Raw genomic sequence first — 22,982 nt, 5'->3', positions numbered from 1 at the left:
CATGCTTAGAAAGCTTTCTTATCCCAAGATTGTACAAAAAAATTCTTCCATTTTTTAAAAAAACTTTTGTGGCTTTCATTTTCTACTTCTAAATATTTGTGCCATCTGTAATTTATTTTGTTTTATGATTAGAGGAATGGATTTGATTTTTTTCCCCAAATGGCTACCAATTGTGTGAATGCCATTTTAAAAAATAATACTTCTTTATCATATATTAAATTCCTAAATAATTTTAGGTCTTTTATTTCACTATCCCATTTATATATCTATTTATGGGCCAGTATTATGTTGCTTTAATTAATGTAGCTTTATATTATATTTTCATAACTGTCAAGGCTCATTTTCCTGCATTACTTGTTCCTAAATAAAAATTGTCTTGCCACTTTTACTTATTTACTTTTCCATGTGAAACTATTTTAAAAATGTTGCTGCTGATTTTTTATTTGAGTCTCATTACATTTATATATTGGCTTGGTAGAAGTGACATTTTTATGGTGTTGACAATGGGTTGTTAATCATGGACATGGTATACCTTTCCCTGTGAAGAGTTGCTATTTTTAAATTATCTTTTTGATTGTTTTTTCTTTTATTATTAGTGTCTAAAATATTGAGTTTCATCGCATATATTTTGATCATATCTATTCCACTGTTACCCTTCCCTTCCCTCTTATTCCTTAATCTTGTCTAATAATAGTTTTTTTCTACTTTCATGTCATTTTTTTTGCTTTTTGATTATTTACTACATTTTTCTGTGACATATTTCAGACACCAGGTCACTTGGTTTATTTCATAAGGTGGATTAATTTATTGTTTTTATTACTGAGAAAAAAACGTTTCCCCAAGTTTAGAAGATTTAGGAGCTAATCAATTTCTTGTCCAATGATACCCATAGAACAATCACAGTGTAGAATAGGAAATGATAAATTTATAGGTTTTTGTCATTGCATTGCTGTCTATAAGTGTTTCATAGAATAGGAGCAAGGAAACCATGACACAGAGGGAGAACAACAAGATATGGAAGACAGAGCTGGACAAAGAATTAGAAAATGCTTTTTTGGGTTAAGTTTTCAGGAAGCACACTCTGAAATAGGTTTGTAAACAGTACAAGGGAAGATAGAAATAGAGTATAGGTGTATTCTTGTGCAACTAATCTTTGTGGAAAACTGTGGCTAATTGTACTTGGACATCTGGGAGAAAGTGTGGAACATGCTTCAGAGTTGTCCCACCTAAGGAGTAAAGCCTTTGGGGTTTTGAAAAAGTCTGACTTGTCCTTGATTGAAGATTGCTTTGGATGCCTTGGATCCCAAGCACCTTGACTTGCCTTGCATGTGGGTTGGTGTATCAGTCAGTGTTCACTAGAGAAACAGATTTAATATAAGATATATAAATATATAAGGATTTACAAGGTAGGCTTTCAGTGGCTGAGTCAGGTGTGGAAAAGTGCAAATGGGACATCTGTATGCTGGAGATCCAAAGGAGCTAGTCAAAGATCAAAGGCCTGGAGCTCACCATACTGTCCCATGCAGGTCCATATCAAGAGGCTGAAGAGTTTGTGATGGAAGCCAGGAAATGATGTCCAAGGTGAAGGTGAAGATTAGAGCTCCTCCAAAGAAACAGAAGGGAACTTTCCTTCCTCATTCCTCCTTTTTATTCCATTTAGGCTACAAGGCTATTGGTTGGTACCACTCATACGCTGGGTGGGTCTTCTGTCTTCAGTGAATCTATTTAGCCACACCCAGAACTATAGTAATCCAATTAGTTGGGCATTTCTTACTCAAGCTGACACAACAGTAAACTATCACAATTGGGCATGTATGATTAGCAAAAGCCCTAGGCAAAGAGTTGGACATGCTAGCAAGTTGGAAGCATTATTATTAAGTGTCTTTAGAAATTTAAATTTCTGCATTCTTAGCTACCGAATACCATCTCTTATTAGGAGAGATTTGGGGAAGTTGATATTTTCAGCTTTTTTTTTTAACCATCTATAATTCTTAGGAAATTTTGCTGTCACCCTCACCTGAGTGGGCATGTCTATGTTCCTGTCTTAGAATTTTCCCTTCTCATTTTCATTTCCACTATGTTGTTGGTCCAGACTCTGTATTTATCTCAAAGTAAGCATTTATTGGTTTGTCAATAGCCTACGATTTATTATTGGAGTTTGTTTCAATTTGTATGAGCAGGGCATGTCAGACCTCTCTTTTGGTCATCAGGATTTGAGAAACGAAGAGCTCATTGCCAGTTAATGGTAGGAGTTAGAATTAAAATATTCATATATGAACAGAGGAACACATGATAACGGTATTCAAACAAAAATCATGAATGAGCTTGTTGACAGAGAAGAATATAGAGAACGAAAGGGAGGTACAGTGAGAAGAATCCCAACCGCAGAGGTGCCTGGTTTCTTATTTTTTTCTAAGTTTTGGTTGTTCAGATTTTCCCACTTTACCATGAAGCCTTTTGTTGTCCTTATAATAGCTACTCCAACCCTTTATGTGAGCTGATATGAGTTACTATTACTGTATTTGTCTTGAAATTGCATATGTCCACTTAGGAGTGACCATGTCCCTCGTCATTTCTGCAATCCCTTCTCCTTCCACCATACCTGAGAGCAGCTGATCTGACAGTCTCCTCCCTGTGCTGTTCCCTGCTGCTATGACGGGCTCTAAGAAAATAAAATCCAGAAAAAATGCTCTCATTAAATGGAGTATGCCTGTCTTTCCCAGAACAGGCAATGATAACATCATACAGCTCACTCTGTAAGGAAGCTAAATTTTGCCTTTTCAAGAAAAGAGGAAACCTGATTAGATCCTTTATAGTCCTAAGCCCTGTGCTTTACCAAGGGTCCTGGGGTTAGATGGAGAAAGTGTTAGCAAGTTTCCTTTGATGAAACTTGATGTGACTCTTTAACTTGGGTTTTCACCAACTTGAGCTGCTTTGAAGAAGGGTGTCACTTGCCATTCACAGAAGAATCTCAGTTGCTCAAGTAAAAAAAAAAGAAAAACAAGGAGTCCTAACTCAGTCCATCCACACTGAACACAATAAGAGCCATAAGCAAGCTGCGTGAAATACATGCCGCAATGAGACTCCTACAGGTATTTGTTGAAAATCTTCTATGTCTAATCTCTGCTCAGTGCTGGAAACATAGAAGTAAGACAGATGTGTTTCTGCACTCAGAGAATGTAAAGTCTATGGGGGAGGTGAACACTGAAGATGTAAGTATCATGAGTACTACCAAAGAGAAAGTCCAGAGAGCATGTTGGGGAAGACCTCCCCAAGGAAGCTCTGAAACTAGAGATCAATGTCATTTACAGAAGTGGCCATGAGCCAGGATTCAAATGTTTGCCTAATGTCAGCTATCCTCTAATTCACCAATTCACCTCTACTTCCCACCACCTTCTTTCAGTGCTAGAATGAGATACTGACTTTTAAAAATATATTTTGGCAGCTATGCCTGGTGGCATGCACTTGTCTTCCTAGCACTTGGGGAGGCAGAGGCATCCTGGGAAACATAGTAACTTAACGAGACTCTGTCTCAAAATAGAAAAGGGGTGGAGATGTAGCTCAGTGCAAAGACCCTGGGTTCAATCAGCACACCAAAAACAAAATTGCATGGGAAATAAAAGTGAAGTAGACAGTATATTTGATTTTCTTTTCATAAGCCGAATTGTCTTCTAGTAATGTTAAAACTTGGAACTCTATATTTAGAAAGTGGGAAAAAATAATCTTCATTAGAAAACAAAGACATGTCTAAATTATTCTCTGGATGACCTATGTGATGAGCAAAGAAGAATATCAAACCACTGGGGGATCAGCTGTGCCTGGAATCAAAAATACTGGGTGAAAAATGAATACTTTCATTAGCTGCAGTATGCAAGCTTTGCTCCTAGGTCCCTGTTAGGATATATTGGGGCAAGTGAAGGAAGAAGAAGTGAGACACTTTTGTGTGCCTACTGTGTGCCAGGTGCTCTTCTAAGAACTGGGGATGGAGAGGGGAATAAGAGAGAGTCTCAGCCACCCAATCTGATTCAGCCAAAGAGGAGCTTGAATGAAAGGAGGGTTTAGGAGTAAAAACAAAGCAAAACAAGTTCCCCACTCACTTAATTATTGTGTTAGCACCTATTGGTACATGAATGCAGTTCTTTCTCTAATTATTTTTAATTATTTAATTTTATTAGTATGTGTTTGCAGTATGTGATGGTTACATTCATCTTAGAGAGTGTACTTAACATATTTTGATTCTTTTTACTTCTTTTCCCCTCTCCACCTACCTCCTTCCCTCTGTCTCTAGATCTCCTTTCCTCATTTTGTTGTTATTGTTAATTTTTAATAGTTCATTGTTGTGACATATAATGATGATTACATTCACTATGGGTAGTTGGTACATGTATATTACACGTTAAATCTTTTTATGTCTCCTTCCTTTCCGTCCTCTCCTGATCCTCAGTCTCTTGGTCACCTTCCCATTTGCAAAAGATTTATCTCTGTTTCCTTTTATCAGTCTTTTATTTTGTTGTTTATTTGTACTTTGGATAACTCAAATGAGGAAACTGTATGGTATTTACACTTGTGTGTTTGATTTATTTCACTTACTGTTATGATTTCAAGGTATATTCATTTTTCTATAAGTGTCTAAAATTTATCTTTCTTTATAGCTGAATTGTATTCCATTATATATAGATACCACATTTTTTAAATCCACTACTCTGGTTAACTATATGCTTTGTAGCAGGAAACAGAGCTCTATGGGAAATTAACTCAGGTCAGGAATATTTTTAGTGGCAAAAACTTGGGTCTGAGTGTTGTTCTAGAGAATGACATGGGGTGGGTCATTATACCCCTATACCCCAAGGTTTGGAGCAGTACATGGATATGAGTGCCTGAGTGTGGGCAGGAGGAGGGATCTATTTAGATATGGAGAAGCATTTCTCACTTTAGGCTTCTCCATCTTGGGCTTCCCAGTTTTGCCAATGACTGTCTGTGAAATTACTGGTCAGGTCACAATGCTGTTTCTATAAAAAGGGGATGGTGGAGAGGGGGTGAAAACAGACATGAATTATTGTCCTAAAACAACAAACTTGGGTATAGGCCTAGTGCTACTGAAAGGGTCCTTTTCATGATGCCTGGGCAGCTTCCTTTGCTTCTTAAGTCCTCAGAGAGGCGATTGCAATTACTTTTAAGCATGGATCCTGGCAAGTGATACAAAAGTCCCATGATTTATAACCCCCCAAAGTTTATCTTGCCCTGGGAAAAAAGAAGACCTTGGAACCAAAGCTTCCCATTTAGAAGCCAATAAAAACATTTTAAAATAACACCCCCTCCTCCTGCCTGCTCCATAATGAGAACTGGAGAGATTTAGCAAGAGATGGGGGCTGTGGGTAGGACTTTTGAAATCACCAGTGATTGAGCTTCAAGGTCCAAGGACTTTGTTGTGGGCATTGGAAGCCTAATGATTTATAATTAACTCCAACAAGAAAAACCAAATGCCATGCACTTTCCTAACAGACTACAAAAATAACCACATTGTCAGTGTTTGCAAAATTGGAAACAAATGTCCCAAGGAACATAAGAGCTCCATGCTGTTCTACCCAAGCTTTGGAGGAAGAAAAATACTGGCACTCCATCATGACCACAAATGATGAGCCAATATCGTTTGTCATGGGAAATTCATCTAGGCAAAATCAGATTGCACCATTAGCCCTCAATGACTCTGAGAAATAACCATACTGAAATGCCTCAAATTAAAAGCAGCCAAGGGATGGGCTTAACATTCTCTCTTCTAGCTGCTAAATTTTTTATATTTGCCCCTCCCTTCTTTATATGTGGAAGAGCTGAGAGAAAATAAATGTCTAGCTGTACTCTTGTTCCTGAAACAGCCTTGATCAATGCGGTTCTTTTTTTTTTTTTTTTTTTAAAGTGGGTATGGAAAAGTGTAATGACTATGCAAAGTATTTTGGAACTCTGAAGTGGTACAGAGGGCATGGTGACATTAGTTGAAGGATCATGGCAGGGGGTGGCTGCTGGTAATTTGGCAACTGGATTAATAGCCTTAGTTAAAAAAAGGTTTTTTTATATGAATTCTACCTTATGACTAACCTCTTTATTATGCTGATACAGAATATGAAAGGTTTGACTATGAAGTTTACTCAGGAGAAATTACCTGTGGAACCCTTTTGATGCTGTGAAACCTCAAAGTCATGCAGCAAAGGACAGAGTTAATATTCTGAAATAATAATGAATTAAGTCCAGACATTACAGTAAACACTTTACAGGGGTCTCTTTTAGTTTGAACAATACTGTGAAATAGTGTTTCTCATTTTACAGATGAGAAAATAAAGCCTCTGAAAAGTTCAATAACTTACCAAATTTCAGCGAGTGAGAAACAGAATGGGGGCAAGAACACACTATTACTTAACTCTCAAATGCATACCCTAAACTATCTCTTAAGGGAATTTGTATGCATTTCCCCCCTTTAGGGCAATATTTTCCAACCTGTGATTTGCCAGTTCTGAAGAGCTGTAAAAAATTTCAGATGACTTTGCCATTATTTCTCAAATTCTGCATATTATAGAAGTGAACACAACCTTTTCCATTCCCACATCTCATAATCCTACCTGTGGTTCTATGAATTAAGTCCTGTGTCTCCTCTCAGGGGACCTAAGATGGTAATATTAATTGAATGAGAAGGAATGTAGTGGAATGAACTTTCAAATCAGCTAACTCAAAGGTAGTAGCAATAAAATGTGAACTTAAAAAGCATGTGGGAATCAATTGTATGGACCTTTTTCAGTATATGTAAACTTTGTGTAATAAATATGTAAATGTCCTACATATTTTCATGCTTGTATACTTCTAACAGACCTGGTTATAGCCTCTTGGGAAAGTGCTGGTTTAAGACTCTCTGTAAAAGTCACCTATGAGACTAAGAATTTCTACTGTTTCTGCCTAAAACATTGGATTAATTGAAGGAATTCTTGTTTTTGCTTAGTGGAAATTAATTCTTCCTATGGGAAATATTTTTAATGTACTAAAAGTATCTGAACTTCAGGAACTTGAGCCTTGTATCATAGCTGGCTTCTACCTCTAGGGAATATAATCTATCCAAGCTGTTAAATTGTTGTGAATAGCAATAATAGAACATTTTTATGCTTTTCAGGTTATGAAGCTAAAGCATATCAGATTGCTGTATGTATGTGCATTTGCTCACATTTAAAAACTAAACATCTCACAACTCTTTGTAGATTTATACAGGGATATTTATTACAGATCTGAACTCGGTAAAGGCAGCAATCTTCCGGTGATCTTCATCAAGCTGTTTCTTCTTTATCCTCCTACGTAGCTGCTTGTTTGGCACTTCCCATTTTTCATTTTCCTTCTTTTACTCTTTTTGCCTTAACAGGGATATAAAATGTCAAATACGTTTGAAAAAAATCCAATGGTAAAATCTTCAAATAGGAATACAATTTGAAGGCAATGCTGAAGTTAAGTAGCTAAGATTTATTTTTTTTTTTTACATTTCTTTGCTAATTAGGCTGAATGTTTTAAATTATGAACATGTGCAGAGTTGTGAGGGATTTTCTATGTAGAGACAGGCTTAATTCTAGCAGCTCGTGATAGTTGAGTGTTCAGTTTTCCAGTGGTCACAATGGACACCATCAACAACTCATATTTTTAAAGTGCCTTTTGCACAGATGGCAGTATGGAAGAAAGAATGGGAGAAAGTTAGAGCTGGTTAGAACTTGAATGTCATCTAAATTATGGGTTTTCAGGGGTTTTTGGGGAAGGAAACAAGTAATATCCAGAAGTTTGATAGATAGCCGCAAGCATCTGTGTACAGTATACAGGAGTGAAATTGTGGATACATGAGGAGCATTTTTCTTTCTTAGGACAGAGCATTTGTCTGCTGGGAGTGATAGGTATGCAAAGCTCTTAGCATTATAAATTAAAAGTTCTAGGTCTTGGAATGTACCCTCATTTTATTGTGGGAGGACATGAGTTCCAGAAAGCTGAACTGAGTTGTTCAAGGTCACAACATGAAAAAAGAAGTGGAGAAGACACTTGAACTAAACATTCTTTTTCTAGTACAGTACACTGTCTCATGTTTCATGGAAGGCAGAGAAATTATCTGTTTGCTAGTAAAAAATCCAGTGAACTCTATGTTTATGTAACTGTGTGTAAAGTTAGTGTACATGTAAGGAGAAAGTTGAATACTTTATAAAGGCTTATTAATTATTAAGGTGATCAATTCCAAGTGGCAAATTAGGAGTATGAGAAGTAACTGCAAAAGGTTAATATAACAATGTTTGTAAAACCAAAGATTCTGCATGCACTCAGATTTTTTCAGAAGTGTCTTTAAAATCTCATTACTGTACTGTGTAAGGAAATCTAAACTGGACATTGCATTATGAATTTAGTTTCTACAAAAAAGAAAATAACCAATTTAAATTAACTGATCCATTATCAGTGAGTGAGAACATATGAGTAAATGAAAAACTGTGTTTATATGTCTAATTTGTAATTATGATTAAATGGCTTAAAATTGTTTTGTCAACTGTCAGCATCAATCACATGAATATGAGGATTTACCATAATGCTGCTAATGTGCCTGTATTCATCCATACCAATTTAAATGTTTTAGCTTTTTGATTTACAATTTTTATCAAAGTTAAGAAACATTATTGTAAAGGCAGAATATATGCCTTCCTATTGAATTCCAGTTTATTATATGCTATAGTTACACAGCAAAATATTAACTTTTATGATTTCACTTTAGAGTTACTATTAATTCATATATGATAAAGATAATTCAAGTTTTTCCCTCAGAAAATCTATGCAAAATTGCTTTGCATTTCTGTTCAAGTGAATATAGTAGTGTTTCCTTATCTATAGGACAGTGGTGGCAAACCTATGGCATATGTGCTGCAGCGGGCTGTTTGTGTCATTGAAAGTTCTAAAAGGTTTGGCATTGTTGCTATAAGGGATATGTTCCAGGAACCCAAGATATGCCTGAAACCATGAATGGTACTGAACCTTATATATGCAATTATATATTTTTTTCCTTTAAATACCTACCTATAATAAAATTTAATCTATAATTTAGGTGCAGTAAGAGATTAACAACAATAACCAATGGTACAGTAAAACAATTATAATAATATACTATAATAAAAGTTGTGTGAATATAGTCTTAAGATACTGTATTATACAAGTGGGTAGCATATGCAGTGTGGATACCAGTCAAAGGTATACTTTACATCCTGGACAGAATAGGATGACACAGATTTCATTGTACTATTCAGAATGGCACACAATTTAAAATTTATGAATTGTTTATTCTGGAATTTTCCATTTACCATTTTCAGACTGTGGTTGACTCAGGGTAACTGAATCCTCGGAAAGTGAAACTATGGATAAAGGGAACTACTGTATAGCAGTTTCTGCCTTCATGGAATTCACTATCAAAAATCTCACCTTACCATCATTTTCTTGGAACTTTGCACTTCTTTTGTCATGAGGAATCATTTATTATTTGGCTATATGGATGTTTTTGGAGTTGTCCTGTGTAACCCACCAAGTACATATTGATATTTGGTCAGGCTCACATCCAATAGGATGTAATTAGCTGAGATGATCAAAGAATTCAAGAGATTAAGCTGTTGGTAGGAGGAGCACAAGAAAGATATTTGCTGTCCCTTGTTTAATCTCTTCTGCTGAGGTGGTGTGAGGTTCCAGGTTCTAATTTCCTAAGAGGTGGACAGAAATCAAAAGGGATTAGACGGTCTAAATACCCCCTATGGTTAATCTAGAATCAGAGATGCTAGGATTTCCTCTAATCTAAATCCTCCTTGGCTGTTCAGTACTATAAAGAATTCATTTATAGGGAGGATTTGATTCTCTTTCTCTTGTAAGTTACTTTTCTCGTGGGCAATTTATTTGCAGAGAAACTAGACTTCAAAGTTCTTCAGAACTTGGGTGGTCCAATTACCAGTCCTTTGTTGAAAATTCTGTTGCCTGTTAGCAACAGCAACAAAGTTCCTATTCTCACTCCTACGTCCCAGGCCTTTGAAAACATGCAGACTTCTGTGCACATGCCTCTTTCCACTTCCTCCTGTTACTCTTGCAAACTGTGGGTGGAAGTTCATCCTAGAAAAGTGAATGCATAGGGCATGTCTTTGGGCATTTGATAAGCTCTGGGAAGCTGCCCCTTCATCCTAATCACAAAAACGACTCTTTTTGTCTTGTCTCAAGCCCGTATTTCCATCGTTAAAGACTCATCACTCCATTGATTTTAAAAAGCATTTTATTTTATTCAAATATGGAGAAATCATACTTTAATTCAATTACCATCTTTGTGTGCATTATAATATTTATTTGATCTTAAAATATATTTCCTCCTCAACATTTTAACACACGAAATATTCAGTTAGAGTACAATGTATTTGCTCAATGTGATGTTTCATTATTATTTTTGGGATGCTATCTTGGAACTGCTGATTCGTTGTAAAAGGGATTATATTTTAGAATCAGGAAAATACCATAGCTTCTCAAATTAGTTTCTCATTTTGACTGAATAAAGTTGTATAACCACAAGATCACTGTGTTAGTAATGGGAGAGGCATTAAGTGTGAGGAAAGTGGGGGAAGATTCTTGAAATGGGAGACTTTTAGAGAGAATATTGCCCACTTATTTGTATCCTGGATTAAGCTTTTGTCTTGTATTCATCTGCCTTTAGCTGAGGATTTACCTGAGTATGAAGAATCTGGTTCTGTTTCACTTTTATTATCAAGAGCAGTTATTTATTGTCTGCTATATAAAATTACAAAGAGATATAAGGCACAGCCTTTATGCTTCAGGATATGTTGTTTATTGAAAATGGAGAGTTTTTGTGACTTCATTAGTGTAACAGCGTGATACTTCACATGCCATACAATTTACCCATTTCCAGTATACAAGTCAGCAGATTTTAGTATATTTACAGAGCTCAGCAATCATCACTGCAATCAATTTCGGAACATTTACCTCACTCCTTTCTCATACTGTTCAGGAGTCATCCCTTATCCCTCTTTCTCTGACTCTAAGCATCATTATTCCATTATCATTTGAAGACCAAGAGTATCTCACAGTTGTCTTCTAGGAGTGAAAAGTTTCAAGAAGCTTTTTCGGTACTGGGGATCGAACTCGGGACCTTGCGCTTGCACAGCAGGTGCTGGAACCACTGAGCTAAATATCCTGCCCCGCTCATTGATTTTTAAAATCAAGCCCATTGGCATTTGACCCTGGACAATTTCACTGAGTGGTGCCAACATCATTCTTTGGAAATCTCAGAGAGGTCTGACTTGTCCTTTCTTGCCAATCCTTGAGGAGTGGGGAGGTGAGGTGTGTTTCTGTCTTCATGTGATGGCTGCTGAAATTCAAAGGGAGGGTAATTATTTTTCACATCTGAGGTCCTAAAGTCTTCCAAAAACATTTATGATGATCTTCTTATGAATCTAACCACCTGCATTTGGCTGAATCAGGATGCTTCTGAGAGATTTTGGCTCTCTATTGATTTTTGCCAACAAAACTTCAGGTTATTTGACTGAAAAAAGTTTAATAAAAAATATAACTATTTGGTAAAAGAAAAAAGAGTAAGCTGAATATTTCTCAACACTAATTCTAAGACCATAATAATTTTGGTTCATATTTGCAACTGCTTTGCATTCTTTATTTATCTTTATGAATTTTTACCATTTAAAATTTAACTTGGCAAGGCTTCTGGGTCAACATGCCACTGCTCCCAGCGCAAAGGAGAAGGCTTCTGGGTCACTGTAGCACTGCTCTCCGCACAGAGGGCGTGAGCCTCATGGGTGCATGCCTAACCCCCCCCCCCCACTTTGTTGAAATGAGAAGACACAGAAATAAGTCTCAAAACCAGATTTCCAGATCACCTACAGCAAACCCAAAGGGAAAGGAGATAGAACACTCTTGATACTCAACCACCTGGACACCCTGAACTAGCAACAAAACAGGATCTCGAAAAAATGAAATCAGAAATAATTTCTCAGATAACAGCAGAGATTGTGCCTATAGTGCAAGACATGATTAATAAATATAGAAAGGAGCTGAGGAACATGATGGAATCCCAACATAGGAAACAAATAGAATCCATAAAACAGATGGGAACAGATTTCCAGGAGATTAAAAACTTCATTGAAAGTTTACACAGCAGAATGAGCCAATGTGAGGATAGAATTTCAGATATAGAAGATAAGATTGCAATTAGTGACCAGGAAAAGAAAAATTGCTTTAAAATTGTAGGGGACCATGAGAAATCAATCCAGCAGTGCTAGACAATGCAAAGAAGAATAACATAAGACTGATCAGAGTCAATGAAGAAACAGAGAGTGCAGATGACATAAAAAACTCTTCACAGAAGTGATGTCAGAAAACTTCCCAAGCAGGGGAAAAGAACTTGACATACAGATAAGTGAGGCATATAGGACTCCAACTAGCTCTGATCAAAAAAAATCTACACATAGGCATGTAATTATTAAGATTCCAGAATCCCAACAGAAGAACAAAATACTACAAGCAGCTAGAGAAAAGAAACAAATCACATACAAAGGAAAGCCCATCAGAATCACAGCAAACTTCTCAACACAAACCCTCAAGGCAAGAAGAGCTTGAAGTGATGTATTTCAAGCCCTAAAGGAAAACAGCCTCCAACCCAGATTGATGTACTCTGCAAAACTATCTTTCAAAATGGATGGAGAAATAAGATACTTTCATGACAAAGAGCACCTTTGGAACTTCATGAATACCAAACCAACACTCCAAAAAATTTGAGACAATATCCTAGGAGAAGCTAACAAGGATCACAATCCCAGGAAGCTGAGCAGAATGTATCTGTCGAGAACAACAAGAAATTAAATGCAAAGGGGGAGAATCCAACAGAAAGAAAAAGTCATGACAAAGATAAGTCAATACGTATCAATTATAACCATCAATGTTAATGGTCTCAATTCACCAATCAAAAGAAATAGATGGGCAGAATGGGTCAAGAAGCAAGATCCAACAATATGCTCCATATAAGAAACACACTTAACTCAAAAAGAAACGCACAGACTGAAAGTTAAAGGGTGGAAAACAATACTCCATGTGACAGGAACCCCCCAAAAAGCAGGAGTTGCTATCCTCTTTGCAGATCAAGTGGATTTCAAACTCACACTGATTAAGAGAGACAAAGAAGGACACTACATCCTTGTAAAGGGAACAATCCAAGAGAAAGAGATGACAATTATTAATATATTTGCATCAAACACTAGTGCACCCAACTATGTAAAACAAACACTAATGCACTTGAAAAATCATATAAGCACTAATACAAGAGTAGTGGGGACCTCAATACCCAACTCTCACATATAGATAGATCAACTAGATAAAACAGAAACAATGAAATACTAGAGCTCAGTCAAACTCTTGAACAAATGAACTTAACAGATGTTTACAGAGTGTTCCACCCCACAAAATCAGAATACACATTCTTTTCAGCTGCACACAGGTCATTATCGAAAATAGACCACATACTCACTCATAGAACATGTTTAAATAAGTGCAAAGGAATTGGAGTTATCCTCTGTATATTGTCAGACCATAGTGCAATGAATTTGGAGATTAACAGCAAAAGAAAGTGTAAGGATTTCGTAAACACATGAAAATTGAGCAACACACTTCTGAGTAACCAATGGGTCACAGAGGAAATTAAAGAAGGAATCAGACAGTTCCTTCAATTAAATGACAATGACAATACAACATATCGGAATCTATGGGAAACAAGGAAAGCAGTCTTACAAGGGAAATTCATAGCAGTAAATACACATATTAGGAAAACAGAATGAGCCCAATTAAACAACCTGATACTGAACCTCAAGCGTCTAGAAAAAGAAGAACAGGACAACCCCAAAGCTCATGCAAGGGAGGAAATTATAAAGATCAGAGGAGAAATCAATGCAATGGAGACTAAGAGAATGATACAAAAAATCAATGAAGCCAAGAGTTGGTTCTTCGAAAGAATCAACAAAATTGACAAAGCCTTAGCCAACTTTATCAGAAAAAGGAAAGAAAAGGCTCAAATCCATGCAATTAGGAATGAAAAGGATGAAATTACAATTGACCCAGCAGAAATCCAGAGGATCATCAATACCTACTTTGAGAACTTATATGCCAATAAGTTGGAAAACACAGAAGAAATGGACAGGTTTCTAGATACATATGAATTACCAAAATTGAATGAAGAAGACCTAAAAATTCTAAACAACCCAATATCAATCAATGAAATTGAAAATGTAATTAAAACTTACCAACTAAGAAAAGCCCAGGTCCTGATGTCTTCATCACTGAATTCTACAAGGCATTTAGAGAAGAACTACTGCCACTACTGTTTAAACACTTCAACAAAATTGAAAGGGAAGCAATACTCTGGAATTCATTCCTGGAAGCAAGCATCACCTTGATCCCCAAAGCAGAGAAAGACCCAACTGAAAAAGAGAACTATAGGCCAATCTCACTAATGAACATAGATGCAAAAATCCTCAATAATATACTGGCAAACAGAATGCAGAAGATCATCAAGAAGATCACACACCCTGACCAAGTGGGATTCATCCCAGGGATGCAGGGATGGTTCAACATACGCAAATCAATCAATGTAATACACTATATCAATAGAGCCAAGGACAAAAACCATATGACCATCTCAATAGATGTAGAAAAAGCATTTGACAAAATCCAACATGCATTTATGATAAAAACCCTACAAAAAATCGGAATAGATGGTCTCTACCTCAATTTGATAAAAGCCATCTATGAAAAACCAACAGCCAGTATCATACTAAATGGTCAAAAACTGAAATTCTTCACACTAAAATCAGGAACAAGACAAGGATGTCCACTTCACCACTCCTGTTCAATAGAGTTTTGGAAACATTAGCTATAGCAATTAGCCAAGAGAAAGAAATAAAAGGAATAAAGATAGGAAATGAAGAAGTCAAATTGTCATTATTTGCTGATGACATGATACTCTATATAGAAGACCCCAAGAACTCCACCAAAAGTCTTCTAGACTTAATAACCAAATTCAGTCAAGTAGCTAGATACAAGGTCAATACACAAAAACTAATAGCTTTTGTCTACACGAACAACAGAGTCACTGAGAGAGAAATAGGGCCAAAATTCCTTTCACAATAGCATCCAAAAACTGAAATACCTAGGAATCAACCTAACAAAAAGAAATCAAAGACCTCTACTCTGAAAACTATAGCACTCTGAAAAGATTAATTGAAGATGATATCAGAAAATGGAAAGACATCTCTTGCTCCTGGGTAGGAAGGATCAACATATTGAAAATGGCTATACTTCCAAAACTGCTATATAGATTCAATGCAATCCCAACTGAAATCCCAGAAGCATACTTCATGGACCTTGAGAAAACAATCCAAAAATTCATTTGGAACAAGAAGAGACCCAGAATAGCAAAAGCAATTCTAGGTAACAGAGACATGGCAAGGGGGTATTACAACCCCCAACTTGAAATTATACTACTAAGCTACTGTGATAAAAACAGTATGGTAGAAGCAAAGAAATAGACCTGAAGACCAGTGGAACAGATTAGAAGATGTAGAAACAAGTCCAGACACATTCAGCCACCTCATCTTTGACAAAGGTGCCAACCATCCTCACTGGAGGAAAGATAGTCTCTTTAATAAATGGTGCTGGAAAAATTGGGTTTCAACTTGCCAAAGATTAAAACTAGACCTGTATCTCTCACCATGCACCAAACTAAAATCGAAATGGATCACAGATCTAAATATTAAAACAGAAAGGCTGAACTGGCTGGACCAGAGGTTAGGTAGAACTCTTGAAGGCATTGGTGTAGGAAAAGATTTTATGAACAAAACCTCAGTTGCCCATGAACTAGCACAAACAATCAACAAGTGGGATCTCTTCTTACTAAAAAGCTTCTGCACAGCAAGAGAAAACACCAACAGAGTGAAGAGACAACCCACAATGTGATAAAAAATTTCCCCAGGTGTTCCTCAGACAAAGGTCTACTATCTTGAATTGATAAAGAACTTTAAAAAATCAGACCTCCCAAATTTATTTATTTATTTATTTATTTATTTATTTATTTATTGTATTAAATTCTTTTATTGGTACATTGTAGGTATACAACACAATTACATTTCTCATTGGGAATTGTACTTTTACATAACGCATCTTGGTTCTTATTTTTTCCCCATTCCTAGCCCTCCCTTCACACCCTCCACCCTTCCCTATTTACAAAGACTTTATTTCCATTTTTTCCATTTCTCAGCATTTTTCTTTTCCCTTCTTTCCTTTCCCCTGCCCCTCCCACTACCCCTACCCCTTTGGACCTTTTCTTCCTATTTTACATCATCGATTATTCATTCTAATCATTGGTACATTTTAGGTATACAATATAATGACATTCATCATTGGAAATTTGCACCTTTACATAGTCTCTCTTGGTTCTTATTTTTCACCCTTGCCCAGCCCTCCCTTCAACCCCTCCAGCCCTCCCTATTTACAAAGATTTTGTTCCTGTTTTTCCATTTTCTCATATTAATCCCATTCCCTTCTATCCTTTCCCCTAGCCCTCCCACTTCCTTCCCCTTTGCCCCTTTTCTTCCTATTTCACATTATCCATTATAACTTCTAGTCCTTATTTACACTTTCAGTTTCTCACACTAGAGAAACTATTCCATATTTATGCATGTGTGTCCTATTTATTTCACTTAAGAGTATTGCCACAATGTGCATCCACTTAGCTATAAATGTCTCTAATTTCTCATTTTTTATGGCTGAGTAGTACTCCATTTTATAAAAAAACCACATTTTCTTTATCCAGTCTCCAGTTGATGGGCATTTGGGCTGTTTCCAAGTTTTAGCTATTACAAACTGTGCTGCTATGAACATGGGTGCACATATATCACTGTGGTATGATTCTTTTAATTCTTTGGGGAAGATCCCCAGCAGTGGAATAGCAGGGTCAAATGGGACTTCCAGACCTAGTTCTTTGAGGTATCTCCATACTGATTTCCACAGTGGTTGCACCAGTCTACACTCCCACCAGCAGTGGAGCAGGGTTCCTCTTTCCCCAGAGCCCGGCCAGCATTTGTTATTGGTTGATTTCATGATAGCAGCCATTCTTTCTGGAGTGAAGTGGAATCTCAGTGTTGTTTTCATTTGCATCTGTTGAATGACCAGTGATGTTGCACATTTTTTCATGTATTTATTTGCTATTTCTACTTCTTTGTGTGAGAAATGTCTGTTCATTTCAGATGCCCATTTTTCGATTGGGTCTTTAAATTTAGACCTCCCAAATTTAAAGACCCAATCCAAAAATGGGCATCTGAAATGAACAGGCATTTCTCACACAAAGAAGTAGAAATAGCAAAGAAACATATTGAAAAATGTTCAGCATCATTGGTCATTCAAGAGATGCAAATGAAAACAATGCTGAGATTGCAACTCACTCCGGAAAGAATGGCTGCTATCATGAAATCAACCAATAACAAATGCTGGCAAGGCTGTGGGGAAAGAGGCACACTGCTCCACTGTTGGTGGGAGTGTAGACTGGTGCAACCACTGTGGAAATCAGTATGGAGATACCTCAAAGAACTAGGACTGGAAGTCCTATTTGACCTACCTATTCCCCTGCTGGGTATCTTCCCCAAAGAATTAAAAGAATCATGCCACAGTGATACCTGTGCCCCCATGTTCATAACAGCACAGTTTGTAATAGCTAAAACTTGGAAACAGCCCAAATGCCCATCAACTGGAGACTGGATAAAGAAAATGTGGTTTTTTTATAAAATGGAGTACTACTCAGCCATAAAAAATGAGAAATTAGAGACATTTATGGGTAAATGAATGCACAATGAGACGATGCTCTTAAGTGAAATAAATAGGACATACATGCATAAATATGGAATAGTTTCTCTAGTGTGAGAAACTGAAAGTGTAAATAAGGACTAGAAGTTATAATGGATAATGTGAAATAGGAAGAAAAGGGGCAAAGGGGAAGGAAGTGGGAGGGGTAGGGGAAAGGAAAGAAGGGAATGGAATTAATATGAGAAAATGAAAACATGGAAACAAAGTCTTTGTAAATAAGGAGGGATGGAGGGGTTAAAGGGAGGGCAGGGGAATGGGGAAAAAATAAGAACCAAGAGAGATTATGTGAAGGTGCAAATTTCCAATGATGAATGCCATTTTATTGTATGCCTAAAATGTACCAATAAAATAAAATTTAAAAAAATTTGACTTGGCAATTTTCCTCTCTTATTTACTGTTATATTTCAAATTCATTTTATCAGGCCATTACTCTTATTCTTTGGTGTTTTTCGAAGTGGAAAATTATAACAATTGAATTTAGTTGAAACATTGATCTATCTCATGGCTCAAGGAGTGATGAAATAAATGTATTTGTTTCAACATATATATGATAGAAACGTTTCTTTCTCAAATAACTATAATGTATAAGAAAAATATTGGACAAAATATTTTGGACGTAAATGTACATCAAGGTATATTAGTGTTTGCTCTGGGTGGGTAGAATTGAATAATTTTTTTTACTTTTATTTTGTAAATCAATTCAACAATATTTTATTAAATTCCTGTTAAATGTTAGCCTTATCCTTTCAGTTGGGTATATAGCAATGTAGAAGCAAGACAAATTGAAGGTGTATACCAGCAGGTGTAGGAAAGCCAACTGAAATGATTAGGTTAGATATATCATAGGTTAGAAAGCCACAATTACTGCTGAGAAAAATACAGCAGGGAAGGAGGCTAGAGTATGCTAGATTGGGGTTCCAATTTAAAATAAAATCTTAAGGAGAAGTCACTGTCAAGGTAACTTTTAAGTAAAAATCTGTACGAAATTTGGGCATGAGCCAGATAGATATCTTAGATATCTGGGGAAAAAGTAAGCCAGCAGATGGAATAGCAAGTACAAAAGGCCTACCAGAGGAGCACCCCTGGTGTGTGCATGTGTGTTTGTGTGTGTGTGTGTGTGTGTGTATAGGGGGTGTGGTTTACAAGGAGCAGAGTGGCAGTTGTGGAGTCAGGCATGAAGAGTAGGAGAGAGCAAGTCAGAGAGGTAATTAGAGAATCAGATCCTGTGGAGCCTCAAAGACCATTATGAAGACTTAGATTTTATTCTGGGATGGAAGTCCAGTAGGAGGTTCTGAGCAGAAATAGGACATAATACGACACTTTATATGCACCACTGTGATTGTGCCATTGGGAATAATCCATAGCAGGGACAATGGTGGAAGCAAGAGATGACTGATGAGAAGTGATAGTGACTTAGATCAAGGTACTATTAGTTAAAGTTGTACATGGCAATTGGAATACTGCTATAATTTGGAGTTAGAATCTACAAGACTTGGATATGTATATATGTGTGTGTGTGTATATATATAAATATTATATCTATATATGATATGGGATATGAGGTAAAGAGATTAGTTGGGGATTAATCCAATTTTTAGGCCTGAGCAGCTAGAAGAATGGAATTGTGTTAATTAAGATGGGGAAGTCTATAAAGAGACGAAGTTTGGGAGGCAAGGCCAGAAGCTGTTTTGGACACGGTAAGTTTGATATGCTTATTAGTCATCTAAGATGTTTCTCTGTGAAATGCATTGTTTTTGAAATTAGGCAAAAACAATAAAAAGACATTTAAAAAGGCATTCTATTGTGGGCCTGGGTTGCTCTAACAAATCCTTTATTGCTGGCATGAATTGTGCTGTTTCTCTGTTCAAATTATTTTTAGTCAAACCATCTGGAGCTGGGGTATGCAGGGGGTGACTCTGGGTAACCACAAAGCCCATTTGCTTCTTAGACCACCCTGTTTGGAATAAAGTCAGAATAGCGAGTCTCAGATTTTATTGCCATCTTGGCTATCAGGGCTATTAGCTCGGTGACCCCTGTCTCTTTAGTGTCTCACTTACTTTTTTCTTGTTGCTGAGACAAAATACCCAACACCCAAAGTTAAAGGAGCAAAGGTTTATTTCAGCTCACAGCTTGTATAGGTTTCAGTTCATGGTCAGCTGGCTCCAAGGCAGAGTGGCATGGCAGAGGGGCATCGAAGAGGAGAAAGAGCCTATAGCAGAGCAGGTAGGAGACAGGGAAGCAGCAGATTCTTTTTATATTCAGTCCAAGCTATAAGCCTGTTGATTGGTGCCACTCACATCCAGACTGGGCTTCCATTATCCACACCCAGAACTATAATAAACCATTTAGTTATCACACACCCTGAATCCCAGTATCACACACTCTAGATCCAGCCACCTCCGAAAAGCTCCATCTATGAGCGTATGAGGCTTTGAGGGGATATCTCGATGCAAGCCCTAACACTTGGTCTTCTCCTGAAGTTTCAAGCTTCCAGAGTAACTGAACACCCAGTTCTCAATGTCCCTCATGGTCTCAGTCTAATCATACCAATTTTGTTACCACTGTGTTGTCATAAATCAATTCACCGTATTTTTCTTGAACATCTATTTTGTTCAAAGCACAGTACTAAGCATTTTGTGGACAGTAAAGAAGTCAAGATGTATCATTGATGGTCTGAGAGGTTGCAATGTGTGGGGCAACATAAGTATGTATAACACGGAAGTAATAATACATATTGAATAGAGAGGAAGAGAGTCCAGGGCTCTTATTTTTGTAGTAATGAACTAGTTGGTCTCAGCACTTCAACCTCTAAAAATATTTAGTATTTGTTGTTTTTTTCCTGATTATAAAGCAACAGATCTAGATATAGTAAACTTGAGAAAATAAAAAAAAATACAAAAACCCCAACAAAACCATGTATAATCCTATCTTGTCCAGAGATAGAATATTACAGTTAATTGTGTATCTTTTTTCATTATTTAAAAAATTTTATTATTGGCATTTTCCTACATGATTAACATTCTTTGGAAGAATGCTTTTTAGTAGCAGAATGGAACTGATGTACCACCATTGATTTAGTGGCCTCTATTGGTGAACTTTTAAAAGTTTTCATAACTAAGTTTTCCCTTTCTGGGCTATGTAGGTCTGAAGCTTTTTTAGGATACCTGGAAGATAGTAGAGACTCAGGAACATGAGACTCTGCTCACATGGAATGCATTTGGGCAGGAGGAGTGCGGCCACTTAATTTATGAATAACAGCACTTAATTGATCCATATCCCTTTCTAGTCTTGCATACACATAAGCTTAGCAAAGACCATGGCTGGAAATTCAACGGACAGTATTGTGTATTTGAAAAGCTGCATGACATTGGTAGACTTCTCTAATGGTAGACCAAGAAACTCTGAAATCATGTGACAAACATCAATAGTTGTAACTGTTAAGGGCCTCTAAAATAGAAACACCATAGGATCCTTCTTAAAGCAGTGAATGACCAAAGGAAAGTGGAAAAAGTGAATGGTATAATAGCTTTTCAAATAATGTAAATAAGATTCTTCAGTGAGAGTCCTTCAGGAGAAAGAGCTTAGGAGCAGAGAAAAGAAACAGGACAAAATTGAAAAGACAGTGTTATATTGTCTTATAATTTGAAAACCAATTATACCTTCCAAGGCTGATTTGTGAAGCTTGTCCTTCTTTTCTGGCTATTCCATGGTTGGTCCATGAAGGTTGAGTATGACTGAGTCCATAGGCTCTATAGGTGGGGACATGGCCCAGGTCTGTTCAACCAGTCCATTCCATTTCACTAGTCTCAGGGAGACCAATGCAGGCATGACCCTGTGACCAAAGACTGTCCAATGTGAATCTTCCTGGGCCTTTTTTGGAAAAAATTTGGAGGTAGAAGGAAGGAAGGAGGGAAGAAGAGGGAGGAAGAAGCGCCTTTTTCATTGAGATTGATGAAAAAAGAGGATGTAAATTTAGTACTAATGGCCATCTTTCTGTCTTGTGACGAGAGCCTGTTTGAATGAAGCCAACACAAAGAAAGAAGAGCCCAGAAATGGAGACACAGTGATTCATCATGACATTGTCCAAGATCCCGAGTCCTGTCAGGCCTAAAAACAATCCTACCCCTAGTTTAAATAAATTATTTTTTTCTGTTTTTGCCTGTTTGTATTGGACACCAGAAATATTTTGACTAATTGAAAAATAGCTATGAGAATAATGACCTGTCATCAAACATGTGTGGGAAACATTAGCCATATTAGTTTGAGTTGTCTCAGAAGTAGACTCTACAGTAGGATGTGTGTACAAGTAGTTTATTTAGGAGGTGGGAAATAGGGAAGTAAGACAAGGAAGGGAAGACATTCCATAAAGAGAATCTTGTCAAACCAGCAAAGAATGTGAGTGACTAGACCTTAATTCTATAGGGAAACTGTGGAGGATTAATGTAAAATACATGTCACACGGTTACTGAACTAAGTAGTAAGGAAACCGGAATATTTATACCCCAATCCTCATATTTCAGGCCTGTTTTTTTAATTTTAATTTTAATTTCTTTTTGGTACTGGGGATTGAACTCAGGACCTTGCACTTGTGAGGCAGGTGGTGGAACCACTGAGCTAAATTGCTGGCCCTTCAGGCCTGTTTTAAAACCAAGCAAAACAGCCACTTAAACAGAGACAGAGAGAGAGAGAGAGAGAGAGAGAGAGAGAGAGAGAGAGAAATGGGGTGCATACACCAGGGAGCTACAATAAGCAAGTACCAACTAGCATTAGATGTCAGACAAAGAGGCGCAGATACAGGCACTTGGAAGTCAGCAGGACTCAGGGATGGGGCTAAACAAAGGATCACCTCTTAACTTTAGGACTTCTTAGAGCCTTTAATATGCTAATGTAAATTCTGAACATCCAAAAATGAAGTTATGGCACATATTATTTTCCAAATTTCTTTTTACTATAGAATCTTTTCTTTATGGATTATTTTTTGTACTTGTATCCAATAGCATATGCTTTCCCCTTGTGGTAAAACCTTGCAGAAT

General features: G+C 36.9%; 1 protein-coding gene across 5 annotated transcripts in view; it reads left to right on the top strand.

The window, feature by feature from the left end:
- LOC101699615 (spermatogenesis-associated protein 31A6-like) overlaps window positions 1–22,982 on the top strand; it is a 791,892-nt gene that overhangs the window by 114,908 nt on the left and 654,002 nt on the right. The gene's annotated exons all lie outside the window — the stretch shown is intronic.

This window comes from Heterocephalus glaber, unplaced genomic scaffold (genome assembly GCF_053883595.1).
Source record: "Heterocephalus glaber isolate CG9 unplaced genomic scaffold, H.glaber_assembly_v1.0 deba00001606, whole genome shotgun sequence".
Classification (NCBI taxonomy): domain Eukaryota; kingdom Metazoa; phylum Chordata; class Mammalia; order Rodentia; family Bathyergidae; genus Heterocephalus; species Heterocephalus glaber.
The sequence above is the reverse complement of the archived record's forward strand: the minus strand, read 5'-3'. Positions and strand labels throughout refer to the sequence as shown.